This window comes from Pteronotus mesoamericanus, unplaced genomic scaffold (genome assembly GCF_021234165.1).
Source record: "Pteronotus mesoamericanus isolate MK-2021 breed Mesoamerican mustached bat unplaced genomic scaffold, CSHL_Meso_final scaffold_118, whole genome shotgun sequence".
Taxonomy (NCBI): Eukaryota; Metazoa; Chordata; class Mammalia; order Chiroptera; family Mormoopidae; genus Pteronotus; species Pteronotus mesoamericanus.
This window is the reverse complement of record NW_026555301.1, coordinates 929,598-946,744: the sequence shown is the minus strand read 5'-3', so window position 1 is coordinate 946,744 and position 17,147 is coordinate 929,598. Positions and strand designations below refer to the sequence as shown.

Genomic DNA, 17,147 nt, shown 5'->3' with positions numbered 1-17,147 from the left:
TCCTGAAAAATGTTTCATGCTCTAATTTTTTATTATTTAAGGAATTTTTTTAGAATAAACATGATTTATAAATTAAAAATCAATGAATGCATTAAAAAAGTTGAATATAAACCAACCACAGCCTGCCATGATCCTAGTGATATCAGATAAGAAAATGGGACTGAAAGTATTTTGAATATTATAAATATTCTACAAAGGTAAAATATATTGCACATATCAGATTCTTTTTACATTTAACAACAAATAATAGTACTTTTTCTGAATTCCTGCTTTGTGTCAAAATGTGAGCCCGATGACACCTCATGACCCAGAGACAGCCATCAAGAAATCCATGGTGCCAGCTCTGCCATCTTTGTTCCATTGTCTTCTTCCCCTTGGGGATGGTGTGGGCAAGAAAGGGATGGAAAACTGCTGCTTGTTTCTGATTTCTTGGCCTTTCTGGAGCTGCCATTGTCGAAATTCCTTTTGTATTTTATTTGTTTTTCTGCCCCTTCTACAAGCACACCTCTAACTGAATCTACAGAAACCCTCCAAGTTCATGTGGTTATAGAGAGGTTTTAGTTGCTCATGGGTTTTCAGAGTGAGGACCTCAGTTTCTCATAAACTATTGGACTGAAGACCTCTGTCCTTCACCATACTATCTAGGCATCTCCATATGGCTGCTCAAAACATGGCACTTTGCTTCCCCCAGGACAGGTGTAGGTGTTCTTTCCCAAAAATTCCTCCTGCTACTTTATTCCTTCCTCTTCAGGGCCATCACATAGATTGTGCAGGTTGTTCACTGCACAAGGGTGCTTGGCTAAAGTGCTGAGTAAGGGACTAAAATTCAGCTCACGCTCTGTTCCACAATCTGGGTCACATGTCCTGGGGATGGGGTTGCATCTGTCTGAAGTTCCACAAAGTATGGTACTTAAAGTTCTGTGCACTTTTCACACATTTTCCAGACCCCCTTCTCTTACTTCTAAGCTATTCTTGCAAACTCCTCTACTACACTCATCCACTGCTGTAAGGTTTTTGAGGAAGGATTAGTCATCCTTCTTGTATTTCTGTACTGCCTTTTTCTGTTTCACTTATTTTGTTAGCATGATATTACCAAGATCCATCCACATTGTTGCAAATGGCAGTATCTCATCTTATGGCAGAGTAATATTCCATTGTATATACGTACTATGTCTTTATGTAATAATCTGTTGAAAGAGTTCAGTTGTTTCCATGTCTTAGCCACCATGAATATTGCTGCAATACATGTAGGAGTGCATATGAAGCAAGAATTTTATAATCCAAATTATGTTTCTTACAAATTTTATTACTTAAAACTGAAGTGACATTCTAAGATATTCCACAGCAAAACATTACAAAATTAAAGAATGTTTTAATTTTTTTTTTTTTGCTTAAAAATCTTTTTCCCAGCATCTATAATACATTAATTTTTTTATACATTTTACTATTTTGGAGGGCAATTTGTTTTGTTTTTGTTTTTAAAAAAGTAAGTAATCTAGGACTAGAATTATGTTTGCTGGACCTAGCATTTGCTTGATACAGAAGTTTCAAAGTTTCTTTTCCTTTTAAAATTTATTCTGTATTTTGCAATATATTTTCCATAATTTTTGTTTTTTGATGTCCAGATATTTTCCTTCAGTTAAACAGATTTTTTTTTGTGTGTGTGTGTATGTGGTCTGTGATCAATTTTAAATAGCTGGAACACCAGTGGTGTTATTAACTGTTTTGCATAAACCTTTATATCTTGGTGGGCTTGTAATATAGCTACAGCTTCAACAACTTTAGAACAGAGAGGCTGTAGTCACTCAAACACTTAAAAAAGTTCTGAATTATCAGTCTCCAGCAACATGTCAGTGATTTTACCAGCAAGAGTATGGTGGATGGCTTGAATTGGAGGAAAGAGCCATTCATCCAATAATTTCTTTTGATATTGAGGACAGGCAATTGACAACATGGAAGCAGTCAAAGGCTCCTAACTGTACATGAACCCCACGCTGCTGCATGGTAACTTGTAGCTATGCATTAAGATGCTGTTGAAGATTGTGAACTTCCACAGTATATTTATACTGTAGAATGGTATAGACAGCAGGTGTACCTGTAGCAACAGCTATAGGATATGGGCCACTGTCTGTGTTGATGTGTTAGAAACACATTATGTCAACATGACTCATGGAAACTATGAAGAAGCTGGTCTTATAGTACTAAATGGTGGTGAAAAATTGACTGGCCAGATACACCCGGTATATTTTGGAATGGATAATGTCTGGCACTACTGCAGTCCAGTGAGAATTTGCTTTTAGATGAGCAGTTTGGATAGGAGAGTAGTATCTGAGTTTGTGGGATAGCTTCCATGAAGGAACCTGAAGGAGTTGCCGGCTGTAAGGGGTTGGGCACAGCTCTCATACCTGCTATTCTCTGGATATACTGGTTAGTGAAGTGACTCTGGTGCTTTTCTTTGCCCTGAGCTAAAGCTAAATACAATGGCTTGGTAGCCACAATACTACCATTAATTTCTGTAATTGTTTTAGTGCCTTCTTCAGGGGAGGAAAAAATGTAAAAGCAAACCCTATGCTGTGGCCACCCTCGATCAAAATCTCTGCACTATAGATTGTACCAAGTAGAGAAAAACCTTTCTGTACACATTTATCAATAACATCAATATTTTTCACATAGATCATTAAGATGGCAGAGGAGTGAATGGGAGTCACACTGACCTCCTCCCAAGACCAAACTGGAATTGCGACTAAATAGTGGAGTAATCACCTGAAAAACAATGGAACGGTAGTGGGAGAGGAGCCTTGGAGCCACGGACAGTGAATTTGACTCTCACACATCCCAACAGGTTAGAAGTGTGGTGGAGGCTCAAGAGGGTGGGCTGGGTGCCAACGGGCACTAGCACCAGAGGGACTTTGAAACGGCCAGTTAGCTTCCCCTGAGAAGAACGGGGTCTGAATCATAAACAGGGACCCCTAAACTACAGCAGCTAAAACAAAGAAAATACAGACAAAACGCAACCCTAAAAAGCTTAGGGGCGCTCTCTGCCAGAGACAGGTGGCTGAGGATGCAAAGAAATTTAAAGGACCAACACAAAAATTGCAGTGGCAGCCACCCTCCTTGACCTCTGGGTAGAGGCGGCAGCAGGGTGGGCTGGTGCCTGGGGAAAGACTAGTGAGGAAAACTTTGTGAAGAGAACTGAGACTGCGGTCAGTGGAGCCCCGGTGATAACGCACCTCCCACTCTGCAGCTACCATCTCGCTCAGGCATAAGGGAATCAATTAACCTGCCTTTTGTGCACTCCACACACAGCTTCTGCGCATCTGAGCTGGGGGGCTGAGTGCAGACTGGCTGGGAGAGCCTTGAGGAGAGACTGGAGATGGAGGCATTGGGGAAAGAACGGGAGGAGGAACCAGGGAGTCTTGACTCCTTCTCCTTGCCCTAGTCTCCATTGTGAAGGAAGAGGCCACACACCCAAAGAGCCAAAAGCTGAAAAGCACACATAGACACACCAAAACCCAGTGCAGGCGCGCACACTTGTGCTGAGTGGCCGGCGAGGGTTGGCCAGCCTGTGTGTGACCTGTGAAGGCTGGCGAACGCTTGCACCGGTTGGCAAGGCCTCCCACAGATCGGCACCAATATGGCCTGCGAGGGAGTGCACAGAGCGGCAAGAGCAGGGGTAAATTGACCCGCGGGGCCCAAGATTGCGGAGCGGCTCACAGAATTAGTAGATCCCCAGCTGAAGGGGTCACAGAGCTGCCCAGAGCCCTGGAGGAGAGACCGGAGACAGGATTAACTGGAGAGTCCTGGAGATGACTTCCTCCCATTTCTGTAGTCTCCATTTAGCTAGGGAAAGCAACGCACGCAAAGAGCCAAAAGCGGAGAAAACACACAATAGAAGACACTAAACTGACCAGTGCCAGGGAGTTCGCTGGAGAGGGGCCAGACGAGTATGCAAGGTTGCAAATAAGCCCCTGGGTCTGGGGCAAGCACGCTAGAGCCCAGACAGGCGGGGGATCCTGTCATGCTGGAAAGTGCGCTCAAGGCGCCGGTGAGAGAGTGCAGACTGATCCCAAAAAATAGCCCAGCCTAGACCGAAGGGGTCACAGAACTGTCTCAAGCAGGAGTCAGACACAGGTAGTAGACTCCTGGAAGGCTCAAACAAACAACCCAAGGTCATATAGGGTCAAAAACTGAAATCATCAGAGGCAAGCACACAAAGAAAAGTAAAAGGAAAAACAAACAAACAAACAAAAAAACAAATAAATAAATACAAAGACCCACCTACTACCATAGAAATTTAATCCACAAAGTCAGGAAATCTAGACAGCCCAATTGAAGCAGAAGCTAAAATAAAAAAATAAATAAGTAAATTACTTAACAGAGTCTCACAAAAATGGGAAGAAAAAGAAGTTCCCCCCAAATGAGTGGAAAAGGGGACTCCAAACAGAGAGAGCTAAATGAAATAGAGGCAAGGGAACAATCAGATATTGAATTCAAAACAATGGTTCCAAGGAAGCTCAATGAGCTCAGCCAGCTCAAAGATAACTATGAGAAACTGCAGAGAAACTATCAGGATCTTACAGCAAACTATATCAGCCTGGAAAAGGACATAGAAACTATCCAGAAGACACAAGAGGATATGAAGAATACCATTTCTGAATTGAAGAATACAGTAGAAGGAATCCAAAGCAGGCTGGATGAAGCCGAGGATCGAATCAGTGAGATGGAGGACAAGAAGCTCCCAGAAAGAACAAGAAATGGAAAAATGGCTCAAAAAGAATGAAGAGGCATTTAGAGAAATGCAGGACAACCTGAAAGGCAATAATAGCCACATAATAGGGATACCAGAAGGAGAAGAAGAGGAGCAAGGGATGGAGAAACTCCTGCAAAAAGTAATGATGGAAAATATCCTTAATTTAAGGAGAGAAATGTTCTCATGGATTCAGGAGGCAGAGAGGACCCCACTCAAGAGGGACTCAAGGAGGTTCATTCCAAGACATATCATCATTAAAATGGCAGCTATCAAAGACAAAGAGAGAATCTTCAAGACAGCAAGGGAGAAGGAGAAAGTAACATACAAGGGGGCCCTTAAAGGCCTAGGAGCTGACTTTTCAACAGAAACACTGCAAGCCAGAAGGGAATGGCAACAAATATTCCAAGTCATGAACAGAAAGGCCCTACAGCCAAGGCTGCTCTACCCAGCAAGGCCCTCAAATAAAATACAAAGGGAAATACGGAATTTCCCAGACAAAAGAAGGCTAAAAGAATACATCTCTACCAAACCAGCACTCCAAGATATGCTAAGGAGACTGGTTTAAGAAGATGAAGGAAAAGAATGACAGAGAGAGGAGCACAGGTACAAAGAGGAAAGATGAGTAGGTTTCTATCAGTAGTAACTCCCAATGTAAATGGACTAAATGCCCCAATCAAGAGACAAAGGGTAGCTGAATGGATAAGAAAACATTACCCACACATATTCTGCCTACAAGAGACCCACCTGAGAGCAGGAGACCTACACAGATTGAAAGTAAAGGGATGGAAAGAAATATTCCAAGCAAATAGGCAAGAGAAAAAGGCTGGGGTTGCCATACTTGTTTCAGACAAAGTAGATTTCAAAACAAAGGTGATAAAAAAGAGACTCAGAGGGGCACTTTATAACACTTAAAGGAAGAATCTATTAAGACAACCTAAACATTGTAAACTTTTATGCACCCAACAGAGTGGCTCTCAAGTTTATAAGGAAAATCTTGGATGACTTCAAAAAAGATATAGACAGCAACACACTGATAGTAGGGGATTTCAACACCCCACTGTCAAAAATGGACAGATCTTCCCAACAAAACATTAATAAATATATTGCGGGGCTGAATGACACACAGAATCAAAGAGACTTAACTGACATATATGGAACCATACATCCCAAAGAAGAAAAATACACATTCTTTTCAAATGCTCATGGCAGTTTTTCAAAGATAGACCACATGATAGGACACAAAGCAAACCTCAGCAAATTCAGGAAAATTGAAATAATACCAAACTTTTTCTCAGACCACAAGGGCTTGAAACTGGAAATGAACCTCAAAGAGAAACTTCAAAAACTTGCAAACTCCTGGAGACTGACCAGTAAACTATTAAACAATGATTGAGTCAATAAGAGAATAAGATAAGGGACGAGATAACAGAATAAATCAAAAAATTTCTGGAAACAAATGAAAGTGAACAGACAACAGTCCAAAACTTATGGGACTCAGAAAAAGCAGTCCTGAGAGGGAAGTTCATAGCAAGGCAGGCTTACCTAGGAAAGATAGAAATATTTCAAATAAAAGACCTAACACTACAACTTGAAGAACTGGAGAAACAACAACAAATAACTCCCAGAGCAAGTAGAAGGAAGGAAATAGTCAAGACTAGAGCAGAACTGAATGACATAGAGACGAAAAGAACAACTCAAAGGATCAACCAATCCAGAAGCTGGTTCGCTCAAAAGATAAATAAAAACAACAAGCCTTTAAGCAGACTCATCAAGAAAAAAAGGGAGAGGAACAAATTAGTAATATCAGAAATGAAAGAGAAAAAATAACAACTGATACCACAGAAATGCAAAGGATTGTAAGAAACTCCTATGAACAATTATATGACAAGAAATTTGAAAATCTTGATGAAATGGACAAATTTTTAGAAAAGTATAATCTTCCAACAGTGAAGGAGGAAAAAACAGAAAGCTTGAACAGACCGATAACAGCTGGGGATATTGAAGCAGTAATCAAGAAAATTCCGGCACACAAAAGCCCAGGGCCGGACGGTTTCACAGGAGAATTTTACAAAACATTTAAAGAAGAGCTAACCCTTGTCCTTCTCAGACTATTCCAAAAAATCCAAGAGGAGGGAAGACTCCCAGACTATTTCTATGAGGCCAGCATCACCCTGATCCCAAACCAGATAAAGACCCTACAAAGAAAGGAAACTACAGGCCAATTTCGCTGATGAACATAGATGCTAAAATCCTCAACAAAATATTGGCAAACCGCATCCTGCAATACATTAAAATGATTATCCACCACGATCAAGTGGGATTCATCCCAGGGATGCAGGGATAGTTCAATATACGCAAATCAGTAAACGTGATACATCATAAAATAAAAGAAAAGACAAAAACCACATGATCATCTCGATAGATGCAGAAAAAGCATTTGATAAGGAACAGCACCCATTTATGATCAAAACACTCAGCAAAATGGGAATATATGGGGCATTACTCAGTGTAATAAAGGCTATATATGAAAAATCTGCAGCCAATATCATACTCAACGGACAAAAATATGAAAACTTTCCCACTATGATCAGGACACGACAAGGATGTTCGCTTTCATCGCCTCTTTTCAACATCATATAGGAAGTCCAAGCCACAGTGGTCAGACAAGAGAAAGAGATAAAAGGAATCCAAATAGGAAAGGAAGAAGTAAAGCTATCATTGTTTGCAGATGACATGATAGTGTACATAGAGAACCCTGTAGGCTCTACCAAAAACTCCTCAACCTAATAAGTGAATGAGGCAAAACAGCAGGATACAAAGTCAACATTCAGAAATCAAAGGTATTTTTGTACACCAGCAATGAAATGGAATAATAAATCAGAAAAAAAAAACCATTTGTTATAGCAAGAAGAAAAATAAAGTGCCTGGGAATAAATTTAACCAAAGAGGTAAAAGACCTGTATGCAGAAAACTATACAACATTCAAGAAAGAAGTTAAGGAAGACACAAATAAATGGAAGCATATACCGTGCTCATGGATTGGAAGAATTAATATCATCAAAATGTCCATACTAATCAAAGCAATTAATAGATTCAACACAATCCCTATTAAGATACCAATGACATATTTCACAGAAATAGAACAGACATTTCAAAAATTTATATGGAACCATAAACGACCCCGAATAGCTGCAGCAATTTTGAGAAAGAAACACAAAGTAGGAGGGATCACAATACTGGACATCAAACTCTACTACAAAGCCACTATACTCAAAACAATTTGGTAGTGGCACAAGAACAGACCCATGACCAGTGGAACAGAATAGAAAACCCAGAAATAAGCCGAGGTCTCTATGGGTATCTAATATTTGACAAAGGGGGCAGAAGCATGAAATGCAGCCATAATAGCCTCTTCAACAAATGGTGTTGGGAGAGCTGGACAGCTACATGCAAAAAATTGAAATTGGATCATCAGCTGACACCATACACAAAAATAAACTCAAGATGGATAAAAGACTTAAATATAAGTCGCAACACCATCAAAGTCCTAGAGGAGAACATGGGCAGGAAACTCTCAGATATCCCACGCAGCAATTTTTTCACTGATATGTCTCCTAAAGCAAGGGACATAAAGGAAAGAATAAACAAGTGGGACCTCATCAAAATAAGAAGCTTCTGCACGGGGAAAGAAAACATCAGCAAAATGAAAAGGGAGCCAACCATTTTGGAAAATATATTTGCTAATGATACATCAGATAGAGGTTTGATCTCCAAGATATACAAAGAACTCACTCGACTTTACTCCAAGAAGACAAAGGATCCAATCCAAAAATGGGCAAAGGACCTGGGCAGATGCTTTTCTAAGGAGGAGATACAGAGGGCCAACAGGCATTTGAAAGGATGCTCTGCATCACTAGCCATCAGAGAAATGCAGATCAAAACCACCATGAGGTACCTCCTCACACCGGTCAGAATGGCCATCATAAACAGATCCACAAACAACAGGTGCTGGCGAGGCTGTGGAGAAAAGGGAACCCTAGTCCACTGTTGGTGGGAATGCAGACTGGTGCAGCCACTATGGAAAGCAGTGTGGAATTTCCTCAAAAATCTGAAAATGGAACTGTCTTTTGATCCAGTGTTTCCCCTGTTGGGACTATACCTTAAGAATACCAAAACGCCATTTCAAAAGAATCTATACACCCCAATGTTCATAGCAGCACAATTTACAGTAGCTAAGTGTCAGAAGCAACCTAAATGCCCATCAGTAGATGATTGGATCAAAAAATTATGGTACATATACACAATGGATACTACGCAGCAGATGGAAAAAAAGAAGTACTAATCTTTGTGACAGCCTGGATGGAACTGTAGAGCATTATGCTAAACGAAATAAGCCAGGCAGCGAAAGACAAATACCATATGATCTCACCTATAAGTGGAACCTAAGCAATAATACAATGATGCAAGGAAAATAAGACCAATAACACTAAGAGGAAAAGAAATCAACAGAGAGAAGAGGGAAGGAGGGAGTGGGTGTCGGGAAAAGCAAGGGAAGGGGAAAGTTAAGGAACATATAGCAAGGACTCATTGAATAAACCAAAGGGGAAGAGCTGAGGGAGGGAAAGTGGGAGGGGGCAAGGGAAAGTGGTGGGTGGTAGGCAGAGACAAATGTAGTTGAAATAATAAATTAAAAAAATATTTTCCACATAATGGTTAGCACCTTGGTATCTGGTGGTCCTCTATTGCTTCATCAATTTAAATTTCTGTTTAAGTTTCATCTGCCATTCCACTCTTCTGACATTAGCAAACATAAATTTGTTTCCCACTGAGGTCCTTTTTATTAATGTCATCAACTTATTTTTGTGCATCTTCATGCTTTTTGAAGCTTATAACAAAGACCTTTGGGTTTCTGCTTTCATCAGTCACTACTTTCACATTAAGGCAGGTCCATTTTTGTTGCCTGGTAATACTGCTTTGTTGACCAACACCTGTACAGTGGTATACAAGACAGAGTAGGAGTTGTGACTACCAATAGCCCTGCTGAGGAGGAGAAACCACCAATGAAGAAGCCACCAATAAGCAAAGCCCAAGTACAAGAGAGCCCACATAAATGGAAGAAAAAGCAACCCTAGATCATCCACATAAGGAGATCAAAAAACTGCTCCACTGACTCCCACAAAACTCCTACCACAGAAGGCCACCCCATGAAGGCCAGCAAAGCAGACCAGCCTGCGATGTAGAAACAAAAAGAGGCACTTAACATGGGGAAACAAAGAAAGAACCCCTGGTCAAAAGGAATGAAAAAAAAATCCCTGGTAAAAGAGCTAAATGAAATTAAGGCAAGCAATCTATCAGGCACATAAAGAAATGGTTATAAGGATGCTCAAAGAACTCAGTCACAGCTGCAAGGGACTGAGTGGGAACTACAACAGCATGAAAAAGGAAATAGAAACTATGAACAAGAACCAGGAAGAAATGAAGAATAGAATATCTGAAAGAAAAATTATATATATATTAGAAGAAATTACAAGTAGGTTAGATGAAGCAGATGACTGAATCAATGATCTGGAAGACAAGGTAGAAAGAAATATCCAGGTATAAGAACAAAATGAAAACACTCAAAAAGTATGAGGATTGTTAAGAGAACTTCAGGACAACATGGACATACCAACATACACATCATAGGAATACCAGAAGGAGAAGAAAAAGAGTAAGATATAGAAAACTAGTATGAAAAAATAATGACAGAAAACTTACTTAACATGGAGAGGGGAAAAGCCACTCAAGTTCAGGAAGCACAAAGGATCCCAATCAAGACGAACCCAAAGAGGCCTACTCCAAGACACATTACAATTAAAATGCCAAAAGTTAAAGACAAAGAGAATTTTAAAGGCAGCAAGGGAGAAACAGATAGTAACATACAACTGAGCTCTGATAAGGCTACCAGCTGATTTCCCAATAGAAACACTACAAGCCAGAAAGAAATGGCAAGAAATATTCAAGGATATAAAATACAAAGGCCAAAAACCAAGACTACTCTACCCAGTAAAGCTTTCATTTAAAATGGAAAGCAAAATAAAAAAATTTCTTTTTGTCTCAGACAAAAGAAATTAAAAGAATATACCTCCACCAAACCAGCTTTGCAAGACATGCTAAAGGACTGCTTTAAGAAGAAGAAGAAGGAATAGAGTGAGAAAGAGATGAACACTGGTACAAAGGGGAAAAATGGCAATGAATAAGTATCTATCAATAGTAACCTTAAACGTAAATGGATTACATGCTCCATTCAAAAGACATAGGGTACCTGAATAGATAAGAAAACATGACCCACATATATGCTGTCTATAAGAGTCCCAACTCAACCAAAATACCTATACATGCTGAAAGTGAAGGATTGGGAAAAAAAAATGTTCAAAGCAAATGGACAGGGGAAAAAAAAAGGCAGGGTAGTGATACATATATCAGACAAATAGATATGAAAACAAAGGCTTTACAAAAGAAAAAAGAAGGTCACTTCATAACTCTACAAGAAAGAATCCATCAGAAAGCTGTAAACATTGTTAACATATATGCACCAAACATAAGAGCACCCAGATATGTAAGGAAAACCTTGGAGGACTTCCAGAAACATATAGACAGCAACACACATATAGTTGGGGATTTTAACACCCCACTATCAACAATGGATAGATCTTCCAAATAAAATATCAACAAGGATATTGTGGAACTGAACAACACATTCAATCAAATGGACTACACTGATATATATATAGAACCTTCCATCCCAAAGAAGCCAAATACACATTCTTTTAAAATGCACATCTAATACTTTCAAAGATAGACCACATGATAGGCCACAAAACAAGCCTCAACAAATTCAAGAAAATTGAAATTATATCAAGCATTTTCTTGGACCACAAGGACCTGAAACTAGAAACCAACCTCAGGGAAAAAACTCAAACACATTCAAACTCATGGAGATTGAGTAGCATGCTATTAAACAATGAATGGGTAAATAACAAGATCGAGGAAGAAATCAAAAAGTTTCTGGAAACAAATGAAAATAAACACACATCAGTCCAAAACCTATGGGACACAACAAAGGCAGTCCTGCAAAGGAAGTTCATAGTGATACAAACCTACCTAAAAAATAAAAATTGCAAATAAAAAACCTAACCCTACATTTACAAAAACTAGGGAAAAAACAAAGCCCAGAGCAAGTAAAAGGAAGGAAATAATCATGATCAGAGAACAATTAAATGACATAGAGATTAAAAGAACAATTCAAAGCTTCAATAAGTTCAGGAGCTGGTTCTTTGAGAATATAAAGAAAATCAACAAATCTTTGACCAGGCTTATCAAGAAAAAAAGATAATGGGCCCAAATAAATCAGAAACAAAAGGGGAGAAATTACAATAGATACCACAGAAATTCAAAGGATCTTAAGAAATTACCACAAACAACTATATGCCATAAAAATTGCCAACCTGGGTGAAAAGGGAAAATTTCTAGGAATATATAATCCTCCAAAACTGAGTCAACAAGAAGCAGAAAGCCTGAATGGACCAATAATAGCTATTGAAATTGAAGCAGGAGTAAAAAAAGCTCCTGGCACACAAAAGCTCTGGGCCAGGCAGTTACATTGGAAAAGTTTGCCAAATATTTAGGGAAGAGCTTAGGTGGGTTCTTCTCAAATTATTCCAAAAAATCCAAGAAGAGGAAAGACTCTTTTTATGAGGCTTGTATTATCCTAATTCCAAAACCAGGTAAAGACACAACAAAGAAAGAAAACTACAGGCCAATATCACTGATGAACATAGAAGCTAAAACCCTCGACAAGATATTGGCACACTGTATCAAGTAATACATTAAAAAGATCAGATACCATGATCAAGTGGAATTCACCCCAGGGATACAAGAATGGTACAACATTCACAAATCAATAAATGCAATACACCAGATAAATAAAATGAAAGTCAAAAACCACACGATCATCTCAACAGATGCTGTAAAACATTTAATAAAATACAGCATCCATTTATGATAAAAAAGAAAAAGAAAACACTTAGCACTCAGAATAGAGGAAGCATACTTCAATGTATTAAAAGCCTTATAAGAGAAACCTACAGCCAACATCATGCTCAATGGGCAAAGACTAAAACCTTTCCCCCTAAGATCAGGCACAAGACAAGGGTGTCCACTTTCACACTTCTGTTAACATAGTACCAGAAATCCTAGCCACAGTGATCAGACAAGAGAAATAAATAAATGTCATCCAAACTGGAAAGGAGGAAATAAAGCTGTCATTGTTTGCAGATGACATGATAGTGTCCATAGACAACTCTACAGACTACTAAAAATCGACTCGACCTAATGAGTGAATTTGGGAAAAAAGGAGGGATACAAAATCAATACTCAGAAATTGAAGGCATTTTTATTTACCAACAATGAAATATCAGAAACAGAAATTAGGGAAAATATCCCATTTACTATAGCAACAAGAAAAATAAAATACTTAGCAATGAACTTAACCAAGAGTTAAAATAACTGTACTTAGAAAACTATAGAACACTAAAGAAAGAAATTAAGAAAGACACAAATAAATGTAAATATATATCAAGTTCATGGATTGGAAGGATTAATATCATCAAAATGTCAATACTACACAAAGAAATTTATAGATTCAACACAACGTCTATTAAAATATCAATGACATATTTCACAGATATAGAACAAACATTTTAAAAATTTATATGGAACCATAAATGACCCCAAATAGCCTCAGCAATACTGAGAGAGAACAGAGATGGGGGGATCTCAACACATGACATAAAACTATACCGAGTCACTGTAATCTAAACAGTCTTGTACTGGCATAAGAACAGACACAGATCAATGGAACAAAGTAGAGAATCTAGAAATAAATATATGTCTCTATGGTCAATTAATATTTGACAAAGTCGGCAGAAGCAGGAAATGGAGTAAAGAGAGCCTCTTCAATAAATGGTGTTGGGAGATCTGGACAAGTATATGAAAAAAATTAAATGAGACCATCAACTTACACCATACATCAAAATAAACTCAAGATGGATAAAAGACTCAAATGTAAGTCGTGACACCATAAAATTCCTAGAGGAAAACGTAGGCAGAACACACATCAGTGTTTTCACTGATACACCCTCCAGGGGAAGAGATGTAAAGATAATAATAAAGAAATGGGACTACATCAAACTAAAACTCTTCTGCATAGCTAAAGAAAACTTTAACAAAATGGAAAGGAAACCAACCATACAGGAAAACGTTTTCCAATGATACCTCAAACAAATGAGGTACCTCCAAGGGTTAGATCTCCAAAACATATGAAGAACTCACACAACTCCACTCCAGGAAGGCAAACAACACAATTAAAAAATGGGCAAAGGACCTGTTCACACATTACTCCAAGGAGTACTTACAGAGGACCCATAGGTATATGAAAGGATGCTCAACATCTCCAGCCATCAGAGAGAAGTAAATTAAAACCACAACAAGATACTATTACATACTGGTCAGAATGGCCATCATTAATACATCAACAAACAAATATTGATGAGGTTGTAGAGAAAAGGGGATACTGGTACACTGTTCTTGGGAATGCAGACTGGTGCAGCCACTGTGGGGAAAAAATAAGAAATTTCCTCAAAAAAATAAAGATGCAATTGCTTTAAATCCAGCACTACCACTGTTTGAGTTATGCCCTAAGAATCCTGAAACATCAATTCAAAAGAACCTATGCTCCCCAATGTTCATGGTACCACAATTTCCAATAGCCAACTGCTGGAAACACCATAAGTGCCCATCAGTATACGAGTGGATCAAAAACTGCAGAACATTTACACAAAGGAATACTACACAGCAGAAAGAAAGAAGGAACTCCTACCCTTTGTGACAGAATAAATGAAACTGAAGAGTATTATACTAAGTGAACTAAGCCAGGTGGTGAAAGACAAATGACATGTGATCTCACCTATAACTGGAATCTAATCAACAACAACAACAACAACAACAACAACAACAAAACCAAATGAGCAAAATAGGACCGGAGACTTGGATATAAAGAACAATCTGACAGTAATGAGAGGGGAGCTGTGAGGGGGATAACAGGGGTAATAAGGGGAATGGGCAATCCAAGGATCACAAATAGAAGACTCATAGGCACGGGCAATGGTGTGAGATTGACTGTGGGAATGGAATAAGGACAGGGCAGCAGAAAGCAATGGGGCAGAAGATAGGACAACTGTAACTGAACAACAATAAGAAAAGGAAAGGCAGGTGCAAACTTGCCAAAGAGACCATGAGATGGGGGGATCTCAACACATGACATAAAACTATACCGAGTCACTGTAATCTAAACAGTCTTGTACTGGCATAAGAACAGACACAGAGATCAATGGAAGAAAGTAGAGAATCTAGAAATAAATCTATGTCTCTATGGTCAATTAATATTTGACAAAGTCGGCACACATCATCCATGTCTTCTCCAAATTTCTTGATGTAAACATTGGTAAACTCTTTAAGGCACATATCATCCATGTCTTCTCCAAATTTCTTGATGTAAACATTGGTAAACTCTTTTGCCCTAGCTCCAAGTTCTGTTTTTCAGTCTTTATGGAACTTAACTCAACCAATAAACACTTTACCTCCCCTAGGGCAAAGGATATAAAGGAAAGAATAAACAAATGGAACCACATCAAACTAAAAAGCATCTGCATGTCTAAAGAAAGTGCCAAGAAAATGGAAAAGGAACTAATTCAGAAGAACATATGGATGCCAATATTCATAGCAGCACAATTTACAATAGTCAAGAGCTGGAAGCAACCTAAGTGCCCATCAGTAAATGAGTGGATCAAAAAACTATGGTACATTTACACAATGGAATACTACTCAGCAGAAAGAAAGAAGGAGCCACTACCATTTGCGACAGGATGGGTGGAACTGGAGAGCATTAAAGTAAGGGAAATAAGCCAGTTGGTGAAATACACATACCACATAATCTCACCTTTAAGTATAACCTATTCAACAAACCAAAAAAGCAAGCAAACTATAACCAGAGACATTGAAATTAAGAACAAACGAACAGTAACCAGAGGGGAGGGGTGAGGGGGATAATGGAGGGAAGAATGGGAAGGGTCATCAAGGAACATGTATGCAGGACCCATGGACAAAGCCAAAGGGGGGTAGAATTGAGGGTTGGAGGTGGGGGTGAGTGGGGCTGGGGGAAGTTGTGGCAGGAAAATGGAGACAAGTGTACTTGAACAACAATGAAAAAAAAAAGGGAAAGGGAACCATCTGTATGGAAAAACATTTGTCAATGATACCTTGGACAAGGGTTTGATCTCCAAAATATATAAAGAACTTACATGACAATATACCAGGAAGACAAACAATCCAATTAAAAAAATGGGCAAAGAACCTGAACAGACACTTCTCAAAGGAGGACACTTCTCCAATTCAAAAGAACCTGTGCACCCCTATGTACATAGCAGCATTATTTACAATGGCCAAGATATTTCATTTAGAAGTATTCCGTTCATACTTTTTCAGTAGCTCTTTCAGCTGTTTCCTATGGTTCAAATGTGAAATCCATAACTCTTGGAACCATTTTTATCACAAAGCACCTTACATGAAAGGATGTTACCAAAAGCAGAAAATGTGCCATACAGTGCTTTATTATCAATGGATTTGTCCAAATTGTTAATGTATATGAGTATATTGCACAGTCAAGTTTTGTGGAAGTGCTACATCTCAATGAGACCACATGATGTGAACTAGTTTGCCCTGCACAACATCAAAATTCATGGTATTCAAAGCATACTCCAAATCTGCTGGCTTCTGGAAGATTATATACGTGTCACCCAAGGAGTGGGTGAGTGATTATTTCCTTGCAGACCAGGATAAAAAAAAGCTGAACTTCTTTTAGAGCATTGTCTTGGTCACCTGGGGGTGTAGGTCACCCACGTAGAGTGAGTTTAAGGTAGCCAGAGGTGCTGGAGTTCATCCTAACAAGGCTGCCTATAGGACCACAGGCCCTGACCTTTTTGTGAGAGTAGGAGAGCAATTGCTGGAGCCCAGGGCCTGATCCAGGTGTTGGTGGTGGTGAGGATTAGTGGTGAAAGCACAGAGGTATAGACAGAATGAAAAACTGCTCAACAGCCACAGAACGAAGTCAGTTTTGCTGCCTCTGGTTGTCAGCTGCTGGCTGGAGAGCAGGATGGTGATGTCAGGGGAGAAGACCTCAATGTCTTGATTCTTCATGGAATTGCAATGGAAGAGTGGACAGGTGAGTCTCAAATGGTTCACTGAGTTATTTTATTAAAAAAAGAAAGACAAGAATAACAGTTTTTGGTATTAACAGGCA

General features: G+C 39.1%; 1 pseudogene; it reads right to left on the bottom strand.

The window, feature by feature from the left end:
- Positions 1-1,688: 1,688 nt before the first annotated feature.
- On the bottom strand, positions 1,689-16,787 carry LOC129081739 (polyadenylate-binding protein 1-like; annotated as a pseudogene).
- Between the last annotated feature and the right edge of the window lie 360 nt (positions 16,788-17,147).